A 19186-nucleotide genomic window follows, 5' to 3' on the forward strand; every position below is an offset into this window, starting at 1 on the left:
TTAGCTGCAAACAGTTCTTGCTCAAGTGGGAAATAAAGTTGGATCAGAAAGAACTGACTGTTAAAATCTTAAAAGGGGAGTGGTGGAGCTTAGACTTTGGTATACAAGGCAACAGGAAACCAGTAATAGGAAAGCATAATGTGATGGAAGCTAGTGTTTTATGAAGACAAGAAATGAAGTGGGAAGTCGGACCTAAAAGCAAAGACAGAAATCCAGGTGTGAGGGACTAGAAAGGGACTAGGCACTAGAGGGACTAGAGGGCTCTGGTTACCTTGGCTGGGAGGAATTTAGGAAAGAAAGGAAGAGTAGCATCTGCAGAATTAGGCATCTTATCAGCTTGCAGAGACAGAAGAATAATAGAAGTCTAAGATGACACCAAGATTTGAAGTTTAGGAGACTGAATGAATGGTGAGAAGTCAGAACAAGAAATCTAAATGGGGAAGTTGAGGAATGGAGTGAATTTTGTCAGTCGTGAGCTTTCCAAATGAAATTGCCTTATAAGAATTTGGGAAACAAGCTAGAGCTTTTTAAAGGAGTCAGTAGCCTCAGAGAAGCCTGTCATTAAATCCATGGGAGTGGCTGATATAATTGAGTCATAGCAGTAGCGGCCGCAGCCCTGCAGCTATTAGTGTCTGGGAGTGCGCACGGGCTGCTGCTGCTGCTGGTGGGACAAGGAGCCAGCATTTAGTTTTTTAATGCAAGGCTCTGGTATGAATACTTTACTTGTATTCACTTGTGTGTGTGTGCTTGTATTTAATCCTCTCAGTTTCTTTGAAATAGGTGTTTTTATTACAAATAGGAAAACCAAAGAACTTCGAAGTTAAGTAGCTTGCCTGCGTTCATGCACGGAGAGTAAGTGTATAGTCAGGGCTTCAGTCCAGGCGTGCTGAGTCCAGAGTTTGTGCTCTTAACCATCGGGATCTTTAGTTTGGTAGAGAGCAATAACCGAGGGGAAAAAGTTTACCCAAGAAGTCATAAGAATTGTGGGTAGTTACGCTTTGCGGGGGAATATAAGAGGCATTTCCAGAAGTGGGAGAGGTAGGTTGAAGACTTTAAAAAAGGTCTTCCACTTTGGTGAGGATTTGATTCCTAGGATGCAGTTTGAGAAATGATTTTAGAAGCCAGTTTGTAAGGTTTAAGTTGGGAAATGGATCTAGATGAGAGAGCCAGTTGGTTAATACCAAATGGCTCATAAATTCTCTTTGCAGTTGTTTTATTAATAAGTGGTTGGGGAATTTAGTTAATAAATTTATTTCTAGTAAACCCAAGAAAATTTCCCTCTAAAGAGCATAATTGACAGCAACTCTTAGAATATAATCTCTGAGCAATTACCTGCAGCAATTTGAAGCATATGAGACATTGTTAAACAGGTTTGCTTCAGTGAATAGAAAACCTAATGCATAGTCTCAGCTTCTCATATCAAGCTTTTGGATTTTTAGTGCTGCTTTTGTTGACTAATGTAGCCAGTCAAGAGAGATTATGCTGAGTGAAATAAGTCAAGCAGAGAGAATCAATTATCATATGGTTTCACTTATTTGTGGAGCATAACAAATATCATGGAGGACAAGGGTGTTAGAGAGGAGAAGGGAGTTGGGAGACTAGGGACTCTGAAAAACAATCTGAGGGGTTTGAAGTGGCGGGGGTGTGGGAGGTTGTGGTACCAGGTGGTAGGTATTATAGAGGGCACGGATTGCATGGAGCACTGGGTGTGGTGAAAAAATAATGAATACTGTTTTTCTGAAAATAAATAAATTGAAAAAAAAAAGAGAGAGAGAAAGAGAAAATGTTGGTGAGGGGATTAATTTTCTTTTAAAATTGGAATGTATCTTGTGAGGAGGTAGAAATCCGTGACCCAATATTAAGGTGAAAGAGGTGAGTGACAAAAAGGTAGACAAAATACACAGTTATTTCACATGTAGATTAAACATTTCCCAGGCTCCCATTCTAGTCAGTTCCTTAGTTAGTACAGTCTTCCTTCTCTTGCTTCTCCAGAACATGATTGTATTTTGTCTTTAAATGGAATTTTCATAAAACGTATTTTTGTAAATATTTCAGAGCTTGTAGGTTGAGAAACTTTTTTGTTAACAGTGCCATGAAATATCAAAAATTAATAAATACTTAAAGAGAATTATGATTTAGTTATTTAATAAAGACATTACCTTTGGAAAGTCTTTGAATCACACAGTTATAAATGGATTTATAGATATTTTAAGAATTATATTTGTAGTCCTAATTATTGGACTGTAACAGAAAGTTAGACTCTTTCTACAATGAAGATACTGCCTTCTAAATATATAATGAAGACTGGTCTTGCATAGCAACTGCATTTCATCTAATGATCGTAGTTAAGTCTGAACAGAACTCGTGAAATATAAAATGTTTAATTCAAGTATAAAATGCACATGCCAATTGACAGAAAAATTCCCATTTAATGCTAAAAGTAAGAAAAGGTCTTTTAATATAAAAGAAGTAGAGTTTCCATAGTCTATGAACATAATCCATCTCTTGGAGAATTCTGTTCCTCTATGAAATATTTGTCTTCTCTTTCTTGAATTTAAAATTCAAAGACTAAGCATACAAGAGCTGGCCATGGGAAAGAAGCTTAACAGCATTAATATCATTAAAGCTTGTAGTTGTTAAAGATTTTCAAAAGTAAATTTGTGTATGTAAAACAATTATAAAGTAAAATCAACTCTCCTAATTAATTTTCAACTATAAAAATTTAACCCTGATATATTTAGTAATTCTTGACATGTGGCCATCAGTAGACAACTTACTTTTTTGGCTCACCTATTCTGGTGGTAAAAATCAGCTCCAGTACATTTCCCACTACTTCCCACCACTTTTCTTAGAAAGCAATCTATTGCACTGGTTCTCAGTTTTTCTAAATGAGCTGTGATGGCTCCCATATGTTGGAGGACATGGAAATTTAAATGGGTCTGATTTTATTTTATTATTTTAAAAAAATATTTTACTTATTTATTTGACAGATCACAAGTAGGCAGAGAGGAAGGCACAGGGAGTGGGGGAAGCAGGCTCCCTGCTGAGCTGAGAGCCCGATGTGGGCTCGATCCCAGAACCCTGAGTTCATGACCTGAGCTGAAGGCAGAGGCTTAACCCACTGAGCCACCAGGTGCCCCTAAATGTCTCTGATTTTAAAAAGAACAGTTCTACCCTAAAAGATGGAAACTATGTGAATATGGTGACATGCCTACTTTATAATAGACACTATCAAGATGTAGTACTCATTCTACTCTCTAGAGAGCTGTTGGGCATGTCTTGTTTTGTTAAAATTATTTATTTTAGTGGATAAAGAAAACTAAAAACTAATATATTTGTTAGAAACATTTTATTACCATTGTTGATAGTATTCCTTTCAAGGTGTCACTTAAGAACAGATGGCCACATCTTCACATAACCAGATTTTAAACTTAGACAAGTCTGGTGATTCAGCTTTAGTGCATAATGCTATATTTTAAAGATTTTATTTATTTGACAGAGAAAGAGAGATCACAAGTAGGCAGAGAGAGAGGGGGAAGCAGGCACCCTGCTGAGCAGAGAGCCCAATGTGGGGCTCGATTCCAGGACCCCAAGATCATGATGATATATTTTAGTTGCCGGGTATTATTGCTAATCATTTAGAATATTATCTCTTCAGTGCAACACTGGTGCAGAATGTTAATGCTGCTAAATTTTGTCCTAGGTTTTGGCTGTTCTGTGTGTGTGCATGTATATGTTTTAAGTGGGGTAAAAGGTGGAGATAGCTTGCTAGTTATTAATACAAAAGCATTGGGACAGAGAGAAAATGAAAGCACATTACTGTTGTTTCAGTACACTTCCATTTAGTCTTTACTCCAATCCTTAGTTTTATATTATTGTAATTCTATTGTACATATAATTTTGTATGCTGCTTTTTTTTCCATTTAACATTATATTGAGTACTTTTACGTGTTGCTAAAATACTAATGCATTTTAATGGCTGTGTCAGAATGCATGTACATCACTTAACCATATTCCTCTTGATCACCATCTAGATTATTTTATATTTTTGCTTTTATGAGTAATACTATAACAACTCTGTCATACAGCTTATTCCATATTTGAATTTTTTCTCAGAATAAATTTTTGCCAATAGATTTCTGATCTTTTTTGTAGGTTAGATTTAGGTATATAAGTATTACCAAAAATCCGTACCAGTGTTAAGTCTCCTGCCCTCCATAAAATGTTCTTGCCTACAATTAATGCAAAGTAAATAAAATATTCTATTTAGATTAGGAAAGTTTCCAAAGTGTTTTCCAGAGTATCTTTTATAAATCCTGTTATCCTTTCATTTACCCTCTCTTCTCCTAAGTCATGTGTGTTTTATATGATTGGCTGCATTTAAAAACTTAGACTAACTCTAACATTCTTTGCTTTTTTATTGCCATGTTGTGTTTGTGCAGGAAATAAGTTTTTTATTCATTTATATAGTATAGGCCTGATACATCAAAGACATTCAGTGGAATATATTTATTTGACATTTGAAGGGCCCTCTTAAATAGAGTTTATGTATTTAAGTAATATGTCAGATTTATGCATATTTATATAATAAACAAAAATCAGATGTGTATTTAAGTGCTTTGTTAGTTGCTGATAATTTATGTAACAGAGTTTTCTTGGAGTTTTAAGTCTCACAAAACATCTTATTTTTGTGCATCCACACATGCCAATAAGTGAATCATGGTGCCTTTCCCAAGCCTTGTATGAACAGGACTGGGGTAAGGGCTATTTTTTTCTTATCATGGGTACTTAGAATAAGCTTTATAAAGAAAATTCCATGTTTCTCAGGCAAAAAAAGTATGAATCAAAGTAGAATTGATGTTTGTCATGTTAGAAAAGTAATATGTACATACTTTGGCACTAAATGTATACTAAATGTATACCTGATGGAAAAATTTGTTACTTTAAATGGAATTAGATTTTCATTCATTATAGGTGATTTATTAAATAGCCATATATTTGTGGGTACTTAATATATTTTTACAGTAGTAACTGTGCATCTCTGTATTTTCACATTCATTGTCATCCTGCACTTACGTCCCTGGCAGTGTCACTGTTGCTGGAAGGCATTAAGAACACATTTCTTTCCTACAGAATCATCCTTTTTTTTTTTTTTTTGAGTAAAGTTGACACACAATATTACATTAGTTTCAGGTGTACAGCATAATGATTGAACAAGCCTATGTGTTAAGCTCAGCACAAGTGTAGCTCCCATCTCTCACTGTAGAGTGCTGTTATAGTACCACTATCAGAATCGTGATATATATATATATATATCGTGATATATATATATATATATCACGATATATATATATATATATTTTTGTTTTTGTTTTTTTGACACAGACCAACAGAGAGCGGGAAAGAGAAGAAGAGAGCAAGCATAAGTAGGGGCAGTGGCAGGCAGGGGAGAAGCAGGCTCCCTCTGAGCAGGGAACACAATGTGGGACTCAATACCAGGACCCTGGAGTCATGACCTGAGCCAAAGGCACACACTTAACTGACTGAGCCAGCCAGGTGCCCTCAGAATCATATTTTCAATTTAATTAAATTTACTTAGCTTTAGCGTAATATTTTCAAGATTAGTTTGACGTTTTTAAGGTATTTAACAATAGTTAAATTTGCATGGTTAATGTAAGGAGTACATTAAAATTTGGATCTGTAAAATTTTTAAAAGTCAAAGGTACGTTCGATCTGTAGGGTGAATCCTGTTATGAATTTCAGAAAGTGGCTTAAAAAGTAGATTTCCATTGCAAAAGTGATATTAAATTTCTGAAGACCCCAATTTATATTTAAGTATTGCACTATCTGGTTTGTGCCACTGGGTGGTAGTATTATGTTCATTTTTGTTAAGTCTAGACAAGTGGTTTTCAAACTTGCTCTCTTTGCACTGTTAAAAGTTACTGAGGATTCCAAAGAGCTTTTGTTTATGTGGGTTACATTCAGTGATATTTACTATATTAGAAATTAAAACTAAGAAATGAAAAACATTTTTAGTTCATTTAAAAATAAGTTATAGACATTACATATTAATCTAAATATTTTTATAGAAATTACCTGTATTTTCCAAAATGAAATTTAGTATGAAAAGTAGTCTTGTTTTACATTTTTGCTTATCCCATTGTTTGGCTTAATAGAAGATACTGTATTTTCACGCCTGTTTCTGTATTCAATCTGTTGTGATACGTTATTTTGGTTGAACTATATAAGGAAAATCTGCCCTTATACAGATATGCAGATATGTATTTGGAAAAAAGAGCCCCTCATAGACCCACTGAAAGGCCTCAGGACCCTAGGATCTTTGGACCACACTTTGAAAACTGCTGCTCCAGACTTTTTTGTTTTTATTTACCAAAGAGCATTGATGCTAGGTGGGAATTCTGATAAACAAAATTCATTTTATTGTTTTCTCTGTTAATTTGCATTTCATTCATTTTTTAGTACTACCTGTGTTTTTGTCTTCAGTTTAATAACATACATTTTAGCAGTTTTTTTTTTGCTGGGATGAAGACACAGGTGCTGGCTTATTTATTCATTCCTGAAGTGATTAATCAGCTTTTTAGGACCAACAGTTAATCTGCAGGTTGGCAGCCTTTCTGCACTTCTGCATCTGTTTATTCCCTTGCAGAGGGAGTAAAAATGGGTCTTAACTATCCTTACAGTAAAGTGTCCTCTGGGATAGTGCAACAAAATTGTAATGCTCCCTAGATCTCAGAATTCTGGCATTTGTTATTGCTGTGGGTAAGGATGTTGAGGATGAGGTGAAGTACCGAAAGCAAACATCACATTCTTCCTAGTTTTACCTAAGGTTAATTCCTCATCACCTTTAACTATATCAACTGCCTTTGTGAAAAATTGTCTTCATGTCACCCAGTGCCTTGCTTATGCTTAACAGATGGCAAACATCCAGTCAATGTTTGATGCATGAATGGTTGGATTGATTATTGAGCTGTAGATTGCCAACCTTTTCTATTCAATTATTCTAGTGAGCATTTATCCATTTTTATAATCCCTATGGATATGAGTGAACCTCATCTGAAGTGGAAAGTGAGGAGCTAGCAATAAAAGGCCTCCCCTGCAATTTTACTTTTGACAGAGGACCGTTCCTAAGGTTTATTAAATTTTTGCCTAGAAATATTTTCGAAGTTTTTGTTTGTTTGTTTGTTTTTTAATAAAAAGTGCCTGAGATACATTGAATTTTGCTTTGGAAGAACACAATGTGTTCTTGCAACATTTGGCAGCAGTTTGTGCTTAGCCTTCCCGTTGCTGTGTGTTGTGACTCTGGTTTTCCTGTGCTCTCTTGCATGTTGGCAGAGGACTTGTCAGCTGTGGCTGATGCACGCTTTCTTTCTCCCCACTCACTTATCCTTTGTTGGTAATTGGAAGATAAATTATGTAGACATTCATAGCATACTTCTTCACTCACATTAAAATCTTAGAATAGTTTCATTTTGGAAAGTGTAGGAAATTCATCTTTAGAGCATTACAACTTGAGAGCGTTACAATGGACACCACTTTTCTATGTCTGATTATTGTAAGAACAGAGGGTGAGACATTTCTGGTTAGTAAGTAAACTCTAAGTATATTCTCCTTCAACATTGAAATGGGACTTATTGTTGGAGGCAGACTTCCTGTAAGGAAATGGTTTCATTTGTGGTACAGTGTAGAATTCAGAATGAGTTTGAAATATGTTCTCTCTGTGTCAGTGTATGTAATGTGTTTTAATGCCCCCTCCCACTTAACATTTCTGTAAAGCAGGGTAGACATGGAACACAGTTGAGTTTTTCTGTGTCTGTGAGAAGTATAACATGCTATATTTTGTTGAGAGTTAGAAGCCATCAGCAATTGATTGTTTCAGAAATTCTGGATTAGTTAAGATATATTATTGCCCAGTGGAGCTGGATCAATGTCAACATTCTTAGAGTTTTTAAAAGTAATGCAAGGTAAAGAGTGTTCCTTAAATATAATTTTAAAGTTGTGGCATCAAGCTAATGTATTCAAGTTGACAATCTGAGGGAAAAGTTGGATGCCTCATTTCTTGCATTTGAGTGAGAATATTGTATTAAAAAATTTCAAACATTTCTTTCTAGGTATAAAATTATGTGGTTCTCTGACATGATCGCAGAAAGTGGGAGAGAGGATTAAATTTAAATGTAAGGAACTGTGGAATGAGGTATATCCTACTTTAGTCATTATATGATGGATAATCAAGTGACTTAGAACAATTTCAGTGGACAAAACACTAAAATTAGAATATAATATGGAAAATATTTTAAAATTTACTGAGTGTGGCTAGAAAACTTAACTATTGGAAAATTATTTCTGAATAGGAACTTCGTGATGTAGATTTTTTGTTGTTTCAAAAAGGTCAGAGCACTGCATCTGTTTTTATACTGTACCAGATTGTGGAATTTTAAGAATAAAAATGAGGAAAATTCACTTGGTATTGCCTATATATGTTTTGTTTATTTTGCTTAATCAAGAGAAGTTTTTCATTTAAAACTCCATTTTGTTGGAAGAGTATGAAAACTACCTTCAGGTTTTCCAGAGCCTAATTTTTTTTTTAAATTTTTTATTTTTTATAAACATATATTTTTATCCCCAGGGGTAGAGGTCTGTGAATCACCAGGTTTACACACTTCACAGCACTCACCAAAACACATACCCTCCCCAATGTCCATAATCCCACCCCCTTCTCCCAAACACCCTCCCCCCAGCAACCCTCAGTTTGTTTTGTGAGATTAAGAGTCACTTATGGTTTGTCTCCCTCCCAATCCCATCTTGTTTCATTGATTCTTCTCCTACCCACTTAAGCCCCCATGTTGCATCACCACTTTCTCATATCAGGGAGATCATATGATAGTTGTCTTTCTCTGCTTGACTTATTTCGCTAAGCATGATACGCTCTAGTTCCATCCATGTTGTCGCAAATGGCAAGATTTCATTTCTTTTGATAGCTGCATAGTATTCCATTGTGTATATATACCACATCTTCTTGATCCATTCATCTGTTGATGGACATCTAGGTTCTTTCCATAGTTTGGCTATTGTGGACATTGCCGCTATAAACATTCGGGTGCACGTGCCCCTTTGGATCACTACGTTTGTATCTTTAGGGTAAATACCCAATAGTGCAATTGCTGGGTCATAGGGCAGTTCTATTTTCGACATTTTGAGGAACCTCCATGCTGTTTTCCAGAGTGGCTGCAACAGCTTGCATTCCCACCAACAGTGTAGGAGGGTTCCCCTTTCTCCGCATCCTCGCCAGCATCTGTCATTTCCTGACTTGTTGATTTTAGCCATTCTGACTGGTGTGAGGTGATATCGCATTGTGGTTTTGATTTGTATTTCCCTGATGCCGAGTGATATGGAGCACTTTTTCATGTGTCTGTTGGCCATCTGGATGTCTTCTTTGCAGAAATGTCTGTTCATGTCCTCTGCCCATTTCTTGATTGGATTATTTGTTCTTTGGGTGTTGAGTTTGCTAAGTTCTTTATAGATTCTGGACACTAGTCCTTTATCTGATATGTCGTTTGCAAATATCTTCTCCCATTCTGTCAGTTGTCTTTTGATTTTGTTAACTGTTTCCTTTGCTGTGCAAAAGCTTTTGATCTTGATGAAACCCCAATAGTTCATTTTTTCCCTTGCTTCCCTTGCCTATTGAGTTGTTCCTAGGAAGATGTTGCTGCGGCTGAGGTTGAAGAGGTTGCTGCCTGTGTTCTCCTCAAGGATTTTGATGGATTCCTTTCGCACATTGAGGTCCTTCATCCATTTTGAGTCTATTTTTGTGTGTGGTATAAGGAAATGGTTCAATTTCATTTTTCTGCATGTGGCTGTCCCAATTTTCCCAGCACCATTTATTGAAGAGGCTGTCTTTTTTCCATTGGACATTCTTTCCTGCTTCGTCGAAGATTAGTTGACCATAGAGTTGAGGGTCTATTTCTGGGCTCTCTGTTCTGTTCCATTGATCTATGTGTCTGTTTTTGTGCCAGTACCATGCTGTCTTGATGATGACAGCTTTGTAATAGAGCTTGAAGTCCGGAATTGTGATGCCACCAACGTTGGCTTTCTTTTTCAATATCCCTTTGGCTATTCGAGGTCTTTTCTGGTTCCATATAAATTTTAGAATTATTTGTTCCATTTCTTTGAAAAAGATGGATGGTACTTTGATAGGAATTGCATTAAATGTGTAGATTGCTTTAGGTAGCATAGACATTTTCACAATATTTATTCTTCCAATCCAGGAGCATGGAACATTTTTCCATTTCTTTGTGTCTTCCTCAATTTCTTTCATGAGTACTTTATAGTTTTCTGAGTATAGATTCTGTGTCTCTTTGGTTAGGTTTATTCCTAGGTATCTTATGGTTTTGGGTGCAATTGTAAATGGGATTGACTCCTTAATTTCCCTTTCTTCTGTCTTGCTGTTGGTGTAGAGAAATGCAACTGATTTCTGTGCATTGATTTTATATCCTGACACTTTACTGAATTCCTGTATAAGTTCTAGCAGTTTTGGAGTGGAGTCTTTTGGGTTTTCCACATATAGTATCATATCATCTGCGAAGAGTGATAATTTGAATTCTTCTTTGCCGATTTGGATGCCTTTAATTTCCTTTTGTTGTCTGATTGCTGAGGCTAGGACCTCTAGTACTATGTTGAATAGCAGTGGTGATAATGGACATCCCTGCCGTGTTCCTGACCTTAGCGGAAAAGCTTTCAGTTTTTCTCCATTGAGAATGATATTTGCGGTGGGTTTTTCATAGATGGCTTTGATGATATTGAGGTATGTGCCCTCTATCCCTACACTTTGAAGAGTTTTGATCAGGAAGGGATGCTGTACTTTGTCAAATGCTTTTTCAGCATCTATTGAGAGTATCATATGGTTCTTGTTCTTACTTTTATTGATGTGTTGTATCACATTGACTGATTTGCGGATGTTGAACCAACCTTGCAGCCCTGGAATAAATCCCACTTGGTCGTGGTGAATAATCTTTTTAATGTACTGTTGAATCCTATTGGCTAGTATTTTGTTGAGTATTTTCACATCTTTGTTCATCAAGGATATTGGTCTATAGCTCTCTTTTTTGGTGGGATCCTTGTCTGGTTTGGGGATCAAGGTGATGCTGGCCTCATAAAATGAGTTTGGAAGTTTTCCTTCCATTTCTATTTTTTGGAACAGTTTTAGGAGAATAGGAATTAGTTCTTCTTTAAATGTTTGGTAGAATTCCCCTGGGAAGCCGTCTGGCCCTGGGCTTTTGTTTGTTTGGAGATTTTTAATGACTGTTTCAATCTCCTTACTGGTTATGGGTCCGTTCAGGCTTTCTATTTCTTCCTGGTTCAGTTGTGGTAGTTTATATGTTTCTAGGAATGCATCCATTTCTTCCAGATTGTCAAATTTATTGGCGTAGAGTTGCTCATAGTATGTTCTTATAATAGTTTGTATTTCTTTGGTGTTAGTTGTGATCTCTCCTCTTTCATTCATGATTTTATTTATTTGGGTCCTTTCTCTCTTCTTTTTTTTTTTTTTTTTTTTTTTAATTTTTTATTTTTATAAACATATATTTTTATCCCCAGGGGTACAGGTCTGTGAATCACCAGGTTTACACACTTCACAGCACTCACCAAATCACATACCCTCCCCAATGTCCATAATCCCACCCCCTTCTCCCAAACCCCCTCCCCCCGGCAACCCTCAGTTTGTTTTGTGAGATTAAGAGTCACTTATGGTTTGTCTTCCTCCCAATCCCATCTTGTTTCATTTATTCTTCTACCCACTTAAGCCTCCATGTTGCATCACCACTTCCTCATATCAGGGATATCATATGATAGTTGTCTTTCTCTGCTTGACTTATTTCGCTAAGCATGATACGCTCTAGTTCCATCCATGTTGTCGCAAATGGCAAGATTTCATTTCTTTTGATGGCTGCATAGTATTCCATTGTGTATATATACCACATCTTCTTGATCCATTCATCTGTTGATGGACATCTAGGTTCTTTCCATAGTTTGGCTATTGTGGACATTGCTGCTATAAACATTCGGGTGCATGTGTCCCTTTGGATCACTACATTTGTATCTTTAGGGTAAATACCCAATAGTGCAATTGCTGGGTCATAGGGCAGTTCTATTTTCAACATTTTGAGGAACCTCCATGCTGTTTTCCAGAGTGGCTGCACCAGCTTGCATTCCCACCAACAGTGTAGGAGGGTTCCCCCCTTTCTCCGCATCCTCGCCAGCATCTGTCATTTCCTGACTTGTTGATTTTAGCCATTCTGACTGGTGTGAGGTGATATCTCATTGTGGTTTTGATTTGTATTTCCCTGATGCCGAGTGATATGGAGCACTTTTTCATGTGTCTGTTGGCCATCTGGATGTCTTCTTTGCAGAAATGTCTGTTCATGTCTTCTGCCCATTTCTTGATTGGATTATTTGTTCTTTGGGTGTTGAGTTTGCTAAGTTCTTTATAGATTCTGGACACTAGTCCTTTATCTGATATGTCGTTTGCAAATATCTTCTCCCATTCTGTCAGTTGTCTTTTGATTTTGTTAACTGTTTCCTTTGCTGTGCAAAAGCTTTTGATCTTGATGAAATCCCAGTAGTTCATTTTTTTCCCTTGCTTCCCTTGCCTTTTGCGTTGTTCCTAGGAAGATGTTGCTGCGGCAGAGGTCGAAGAGGTTGCTGCCCGTGTTCTCAAGGATTTTGATGGATTCCTTTCGTACATTGAGGTCCTTGATCCATTTTGAGTCTATTTTTGTGTGTGGTGTAAGGAAATGGTCCAATTTCATTTTTTTTCTGCATGTGGCTGTCCAATTTTCCCAGCACCATTTATTGAAGAGGCTGTCTTTTTTCCATTGGACATTCTTTCCTGCTTTGTCGAAGATTAGTTGACCATAGATTTGAGGGTCTATTTCTGGGCTCTCTATTCTGTTCCATTGATCTATGTGTCTGTTTTTGTGCCAGTACCATGCTGTCTTGATGATGACAGCTTTGTAATAGAGCTTGAAGTCCGGAATTGTGATGCCACCAACGTTGGCTTTCTTTTTCAATATCCCTTTGGCTATTCGAGGTCTTTTCTGGTTCCATATAAATTTTAGAATTATTTGTTCCATTTCTTTGAAAAAGATGGATGGTACTTTGATAGGAATTGCATTAAATGTGTAGATTGCTTTAGGTAGCATAGACATTTTCACAATATTTATTCTTCCAATCCAGGAGCATGGAACATTTTTCCATTTCTTTGTGTCTTCCTCAATTTCTTTCATGAGTACTTTATAGTTTTCTGAGTATAGATTCTGTGTCTCTTTGGTTAGGTTTATTCCTAGGTATCTTATGGTTTTTGGATGCAATTGTAAATGGGATTGACTCCTTAATATCTCTTTCTTCTGTCTTGCTGTTGGTGTAGAGAAATGCAACTGATTTCTGTGCATTGATTTTATATCCTGACACTTTACTGAATTCCTGTATAAGTTCTAGCAGTTTTGGAGTGCATTCTTTTGGGTTTTCCACATATAGTATCATATCATCTGCAAAGAGTGATAATTTGACTTCTTCTTTGCCGATTTGGATGCCTTTAATTTCCTTTTGTTGTCTGATTGCTGAGGCTAGGACCTCTAGTACGATGTTGAATAGCAGTGGTGATAATGGACATCCCTGCCGTGTTCCTGACCTTAGCGGAAAAGCTTTCAGTTTTTCTCCATTGAGAATGATATTTGCGGTGGGGTTTTTCATAGATGGCTTTGATGATATTGAGGTATGTGCCCTCTATCCCTACACTTTGAAGAGTTTTGATCAGGAAGGGATGTTGTACTTTGTCAAATGCTTTTTCAGCATCTATTGAGAGTATCATATGGTTCTTGTTCTTACTTTTATTGATGTGTTGTATCACATTGACTGATTTGCGGATGTTGAACCAACCTTGCAGCCCTGGAATAAATCCCACTTGGTCGTGGTGAATAATCTTTTTAATGTACTGTTGAATCCTATTGGCTAGTATTTTTGTTGAGTATTTTCGCATCTGTGTTCATCAAGGATATCGGTCTATAGCTCTCTTTTTTGGTGGGATCCTTGTCTGGTTTTGGGATCAAGGTGATGCTGGCCTCATAAAATGAGTTTTGGAAGTTTTCCTTCCATTTCTATTTTTTGGAACAGTTTTAGGAGAATAGGAATTAGTTCTTCTTTAAATGTTTGGTAGAATTCCCCCGGGAAGCCGTCTGGCCCTGGGCTTTTGTTTGTTTGGAGATTTTTAATGACTGTTTCAATCTCCTTACTGGTTATGGGTCTGTTCAGGCTTTCTATTTCTTCCTGGTTCAGTTGTGGTAGTTTATATGTCTCTAGGAATGCATCCATTTCTTCCAGATTGTCAAATTTATTGCCGTAGAGTTGCTCATAGTATGTTCTTATAATAGTTTGTATTTCTTTGGTGTTAGTTGTGATCTCTCCTCTTTCATTCATGATTTTATTTATTTGGGTCCTTTCTCTTTTCTTTTTGATAAGTCGGGCCAGGGGTTTATCAATTTTATTAATTCTTTCAAAGAACCAGCTCCTAGTTTCGTTGATTTGTTCTATTGTTTTTTTGGTTTCTATTTCATTGATTTCTGCTCTGATCTTTATGATTTCTCTTCTCCTGCTGGGCTTAGGGTTTCTTTCTTGTTCTTTCTCCAGCTCCTTTAGGTGTAGGGTTAGGTTGTGTACCTGAGACCTTTCTTGTTTCTTGAGAAAGGCTTGTACCGCTATATATTTTCCTCTCAGGACTGCCTTTGTTGTGTCCCACAGATTTTGAACCGTTGTGTTTTCATTATCATTTGTTTCCATGATTTTTTTCAATTCTTCTTTAATTTCCCGGTTGACCCATTCATTCATTAGAAGGATACTGTTTAGTCTCCATGTATTTGGGTTCTTTCCAAACTTCCTTTTGTGGTTGAGTTCTAGCTTTAGAGCATTGTGGTCTGAAAATATGCAGGGAATGATCCCAATCTTTTGATACCGGTTGAGTCCTGATTTAGGACCGAGGATGTGATCTATTCTGGAGAATGTTCCATGTGCACTAGAGAAGAATGTGTATTCTGTTGCTTTGGGATGAAATATTCTGAATATATCTGTGATGTCCATCTGGTCCAGTGTGTCATTTAAGGCCTTTATATCCTTGCTGATCTTTTGCTTGGATGACCTGTCCATTTCAGTGAGGGGAGTGTTAAAGTCCCCTACTATCATTGTATTATTGTTGATGTGTTTCTTTGATTTTGTTATTAATTGGTTTATATAGTTGGCTGCTCCCACATTGGGGGCATAGATATTTAAAATTGTTAAATCTTCTTGTTGGACAGACCCTTTGAGTATGATATAGTGTCCTTCCTCATCTCTTATTATAGTCTTTGGCTTAAAATCTAATTGATCTGATATAAGGATTGCCACTCCTGCTTTCTTCTGATGTCCATTAGCATGGTAAATTCTTTTCCACCCCCTCACTTTAAATCTGGAGGTGTCTTCGGGCTTAAAATGTGTTTCTTGGAGGCAACATATAGATGGGTTTTGTTTTTTTATCCATTCTGATACCCTGTGTCTTTTGACAGGGGCATTTAGCCCATTCACATTCAGGGTAACTATTGAGAGATATGAATTTAGTGCCATTGTATTGCCTGTAAGGTGACTGTTACTGTATATGGTCTCTGTTCCTTTCTGATCTACCACTTGTAGGCTCTCTCTTTGCTTAGAGGACCCCTTTCAAGATTTCCTGTAGAGCTGGTTTGGTATTTGCAAATTCTTTCAGTTGTTGTTTGTCCTGGAAGCTTTTAATCTCTCCTTCTATTTTCAGTGATAGCCTAGCTGGATATAGTATTCTTGGCTGCATGTTTTTCTCGTTTAGTGCTCTGAAAATATCATGCCAGCTCTTTCTGGCCTGCCAGGTCTCTGTGGATAAGTCAGCTGCCAATCTAATATTTTTACCATTGTATGTTACAGACTTCTTTTCCCGGGCTGCTTTCAGGATTTTCTCTTTGTCATTGAGACTTGTAAATTTTACTATTAGGTGACGGGGTGTGGGCCTATTCTTATTGATTTTGAGGGGCATTCTCTGAACCTCCTGAATTTTGATGCTCGTTCCCTTTGCCATATTGGGGAAATTCTCCCCAATAATTCTCTCCAGTATACCTTCTGCTCCCCTCTCACTTTCTTCTTCTTCTGGAATCCCAATTATTCTAATGTTGTTTCGTCTTATGGTGTCACTTATCTCTCGAATTCTCCCCTCGTGGTCCAGTAGCTGTTTGTCCCTCTTTTGATCAGCTTCTTTATTCTCTGTCATTTGGTCTTCTATATCACTAATTCTTTCTTCTGCCTCATTTATCCTAGCAGTGAGAGCCTCCATTTTTGATTGCACCTCATTAATAGCTTTTTTGATTTCAACTTGGTTAGATTTTAGTTCTTTTATTTCTCCAGAGAGGGCTTTTATATCTCTCGAGAGGGTTTCTCTAATATCTTCCATGCCTTTTTCGAGCCCGGCTAGAACCTTGAGAATTGTCCTTCTGAACTCTAGATCTGACATATTACCAATGTCTGTATTGATTAGGTCCCTAGCCTTCGGTACTGCCTCTTGTTCTTTTTTTTGTGTTGAATTTTTACGTCTTGTCATTTTGTCCAGATAAGAGTAAATGAAGGGGCAAGTAAAATACTAAAAGGGTGGCAACAACCCCAGGAAAATATGCTTTAACCAAATTAGAAGAGATCCAAAATCGTGAGTGGGGAGAAAGGGGATAAAAAGAGGTTCAAAAAGGAAGAGAGAAAAAAGAAAAAAAAAAAAAAAGAAAAAAAAAAAAAAAAAAAGAAAAGAAAAGAAAAGAATTTTAAAAAAAAGAAAACACCTAAGAAAAATGTAAAAAAAAAATATATATATATATTAGATAAACTAGTAAAAAATCGTTAAAAAAGAAAAAGGTAACAGTTAAAAAAAAAAATTTTACCCGAAGGCGAGAAAAAAAAAAAATGAAAAAGAAAAAATTAAATTAACTGCAAGACTAAAAAAAAATCACAGGAAAAAAGCCATGAGTTCCGTGCTTGGCTTTCTCCTCCTCTGGAATTCTGCTGCTCTCCTTGGTATTGAAACCGCACTCCTTGGTAGGTGAACTTGGTCTCGGCTGGATTTCTTGTTGATCTTCTGGGGGAGGGGCCTGTTGTAGTGATTCTCAAGTGTCTTTGCCCCAGGCGGAATTACACCGCCCTTACCCGGGGCCGGGGTGAGTAATCCGCTCGGGTTTGCTTTCAGGAGCTTTTGTTCCCTGAGCGCTTTCCGTAGAGTTCCAGAGGACGGGAATACAAATGGCGGCCTCCTGGTCTCCGGCCCGGAGGAGCCGAGAGCCCAGGGCCCCACTCCTCAGTGCGCCCTCAGAGAACAGCGCCCAGTTACTCCCGTCTGCCTGACCTCCGGCCGCGCTCCGAGCTCACCGAGCCTGCGACCGGTTCAAGGTAACACGGAGCTGCGAGCTTACTGTCGGCTCTGTCTCTGTAGCCGGCTTTCCCGTTCCAAAACCCGCAAGCTCTGCGACACTCAGACACCCCCGATCCTTCTGTGACCCTGCGGGACCTGAGGCCACGCTGACCCCGCGTGGGCTTCGCCCCGGTTTAGCCTCTGGAGCGATGTCCCTCAGCGGAACAGACTTTTAAAAGTCCTGATTTTGTGCGCGGTTGCTCCGCCGCTTGCCGGGAGCCGGCCCCTCCCCCCGGGGTCTATCTTCCCGTCGCTTTGGATTCACTTCTCCGCCGGTCCTACCTTTCAGAAAGTGGCTGATTTTCTGTTTCCAGAATTGCTGTTCTTCTTCTCTTCGATCTGCCGATGGATTTTCAGGTGTTTGCAATCTTTAGATAAGCTATCTAGCTGATCTCCGGCTAGCTGAAGCAGTCTCAGCTTGCTACTTCTCCGCCATCTTGACTCCTCCCCTCTTTCTCTCTTCTTTTTGATAAGTCTGGCCAGGGGTTTATCAATTTTATTAATTCTTTCAAAGAACCAGCTCCTAGTTTTGTTGATTTGTTCTATTGTTTTTTTGGTTTCTATTTCATTGATTTCTGCTCTGATCTTTATGATTTCTCTTCTCCTGCTAGGCTTAGGATTTCTTTCTTGTTCTTTCTCCAGCTCCTTTAGGTGTAGGGTTAGATTGTGTACCTGAGACCTTTCTTGTTTCTTGAGAAAGGCTTGTACCGCTATATATTTTCCTCTCAGGACTGCCTTTGTTGTGTCCCACAGATTTTGAACCGTTGTATTTTCATTATCATTTGTTTCCATGATTTTTTTCAATTCTTCTTTAATTTCCCGGTTGACCCATTCATTCTTTAGAAGGATGCTGTTTAGTCTCCATGTATTTGGGTTCTTTCCAAACTTCCTTTTGTGGTTGAGTTCTAGCTTTAGAGCATTGTGGTCTGAAAATATGCAGGGAATGATCCCAATCTTTTGATACCGGTTGAGTCCTGATTTAGGACCGAGGATGTGATCTATTCTGGAGAATGTTCCATGTGCACTAGAGAAGAATGTGTATTCTGTTGCTTTGGGATGAAATGTTCTGAATATATCTGTGATGTCCATCTGGCCCAGTGTGTCGTTTAAGGCCTTTATTTCCTTGCTGATCTTTTGCTTGGATAATCTGTCCATTTCAGTGAGGGGAGTGTTAAAGTCCCCTACTATTATTGTATTATTGTTGATGTGTTTCTTTGATTTTGTTATTAATTGGTTTATATAGTTGGCTGCTCTCACATTGGGGGCATAGATATTTAAAATTGTTAAATCTTCTTGTTGGACAGACCCTTTGAGTATGATATAGTGTCCTTCCTCATCTCTTATTATAGTCTTTGGCTTAAAATCTAATTGATCTGATATAAGGATTGCCACTCCTGCTTTCTTCTGATGTCCATTAGCATGGTAAATGCTTTTCCACCCCCTCACTTTAAATCTGGAGGTGTCTTCGGGCTTAAAATGAGTTTCTTGGAGGCAACATATAGATGGGTTTTGTTTTTTTATCCATTCTGATACCCTGTGTCTTTTGACAGGGGCATTTAGCCCATTAACATTCAGGGTAACTATTGAGAGATATGAATTTAGTGCCATTGTATTGCCTGTAAGGTGACTGTTACTGTATATGGTCTCTGTTCCTTTCTGATCTACCACTTGTAG

General features: G+C 37.7%; 1 protein-coding gene across 1 annotated transcript in view; it reads left to right on the forward strand.

Moving 5' to 3' along the window:
• GOLGA4 (golgin A4) overlaps positions 1 to 19186 on the forward strand; it is a 136153-nt gene that overhangs the window by 59363 nt on the left and 57604 nt on the right.

Source organism: Mustela putorius, unplaced genomic scaffold, assembly GCF_011764305.1.
Source record: "Mustela putorius furo isolate JIRA1106 unplaced genomic scaffold, ASM1176430v1.1 tig00003834_pilon_pilon_pilon, whole genome shotgun sequence".
In the NCBI taxonomy this organism is placed as follows: domain Eukaryota; kingdom Metazoa; phylum Chordata; class Mammalia; order Carnivora; family Mustelidae; genus Mustela; species Mustela putorius.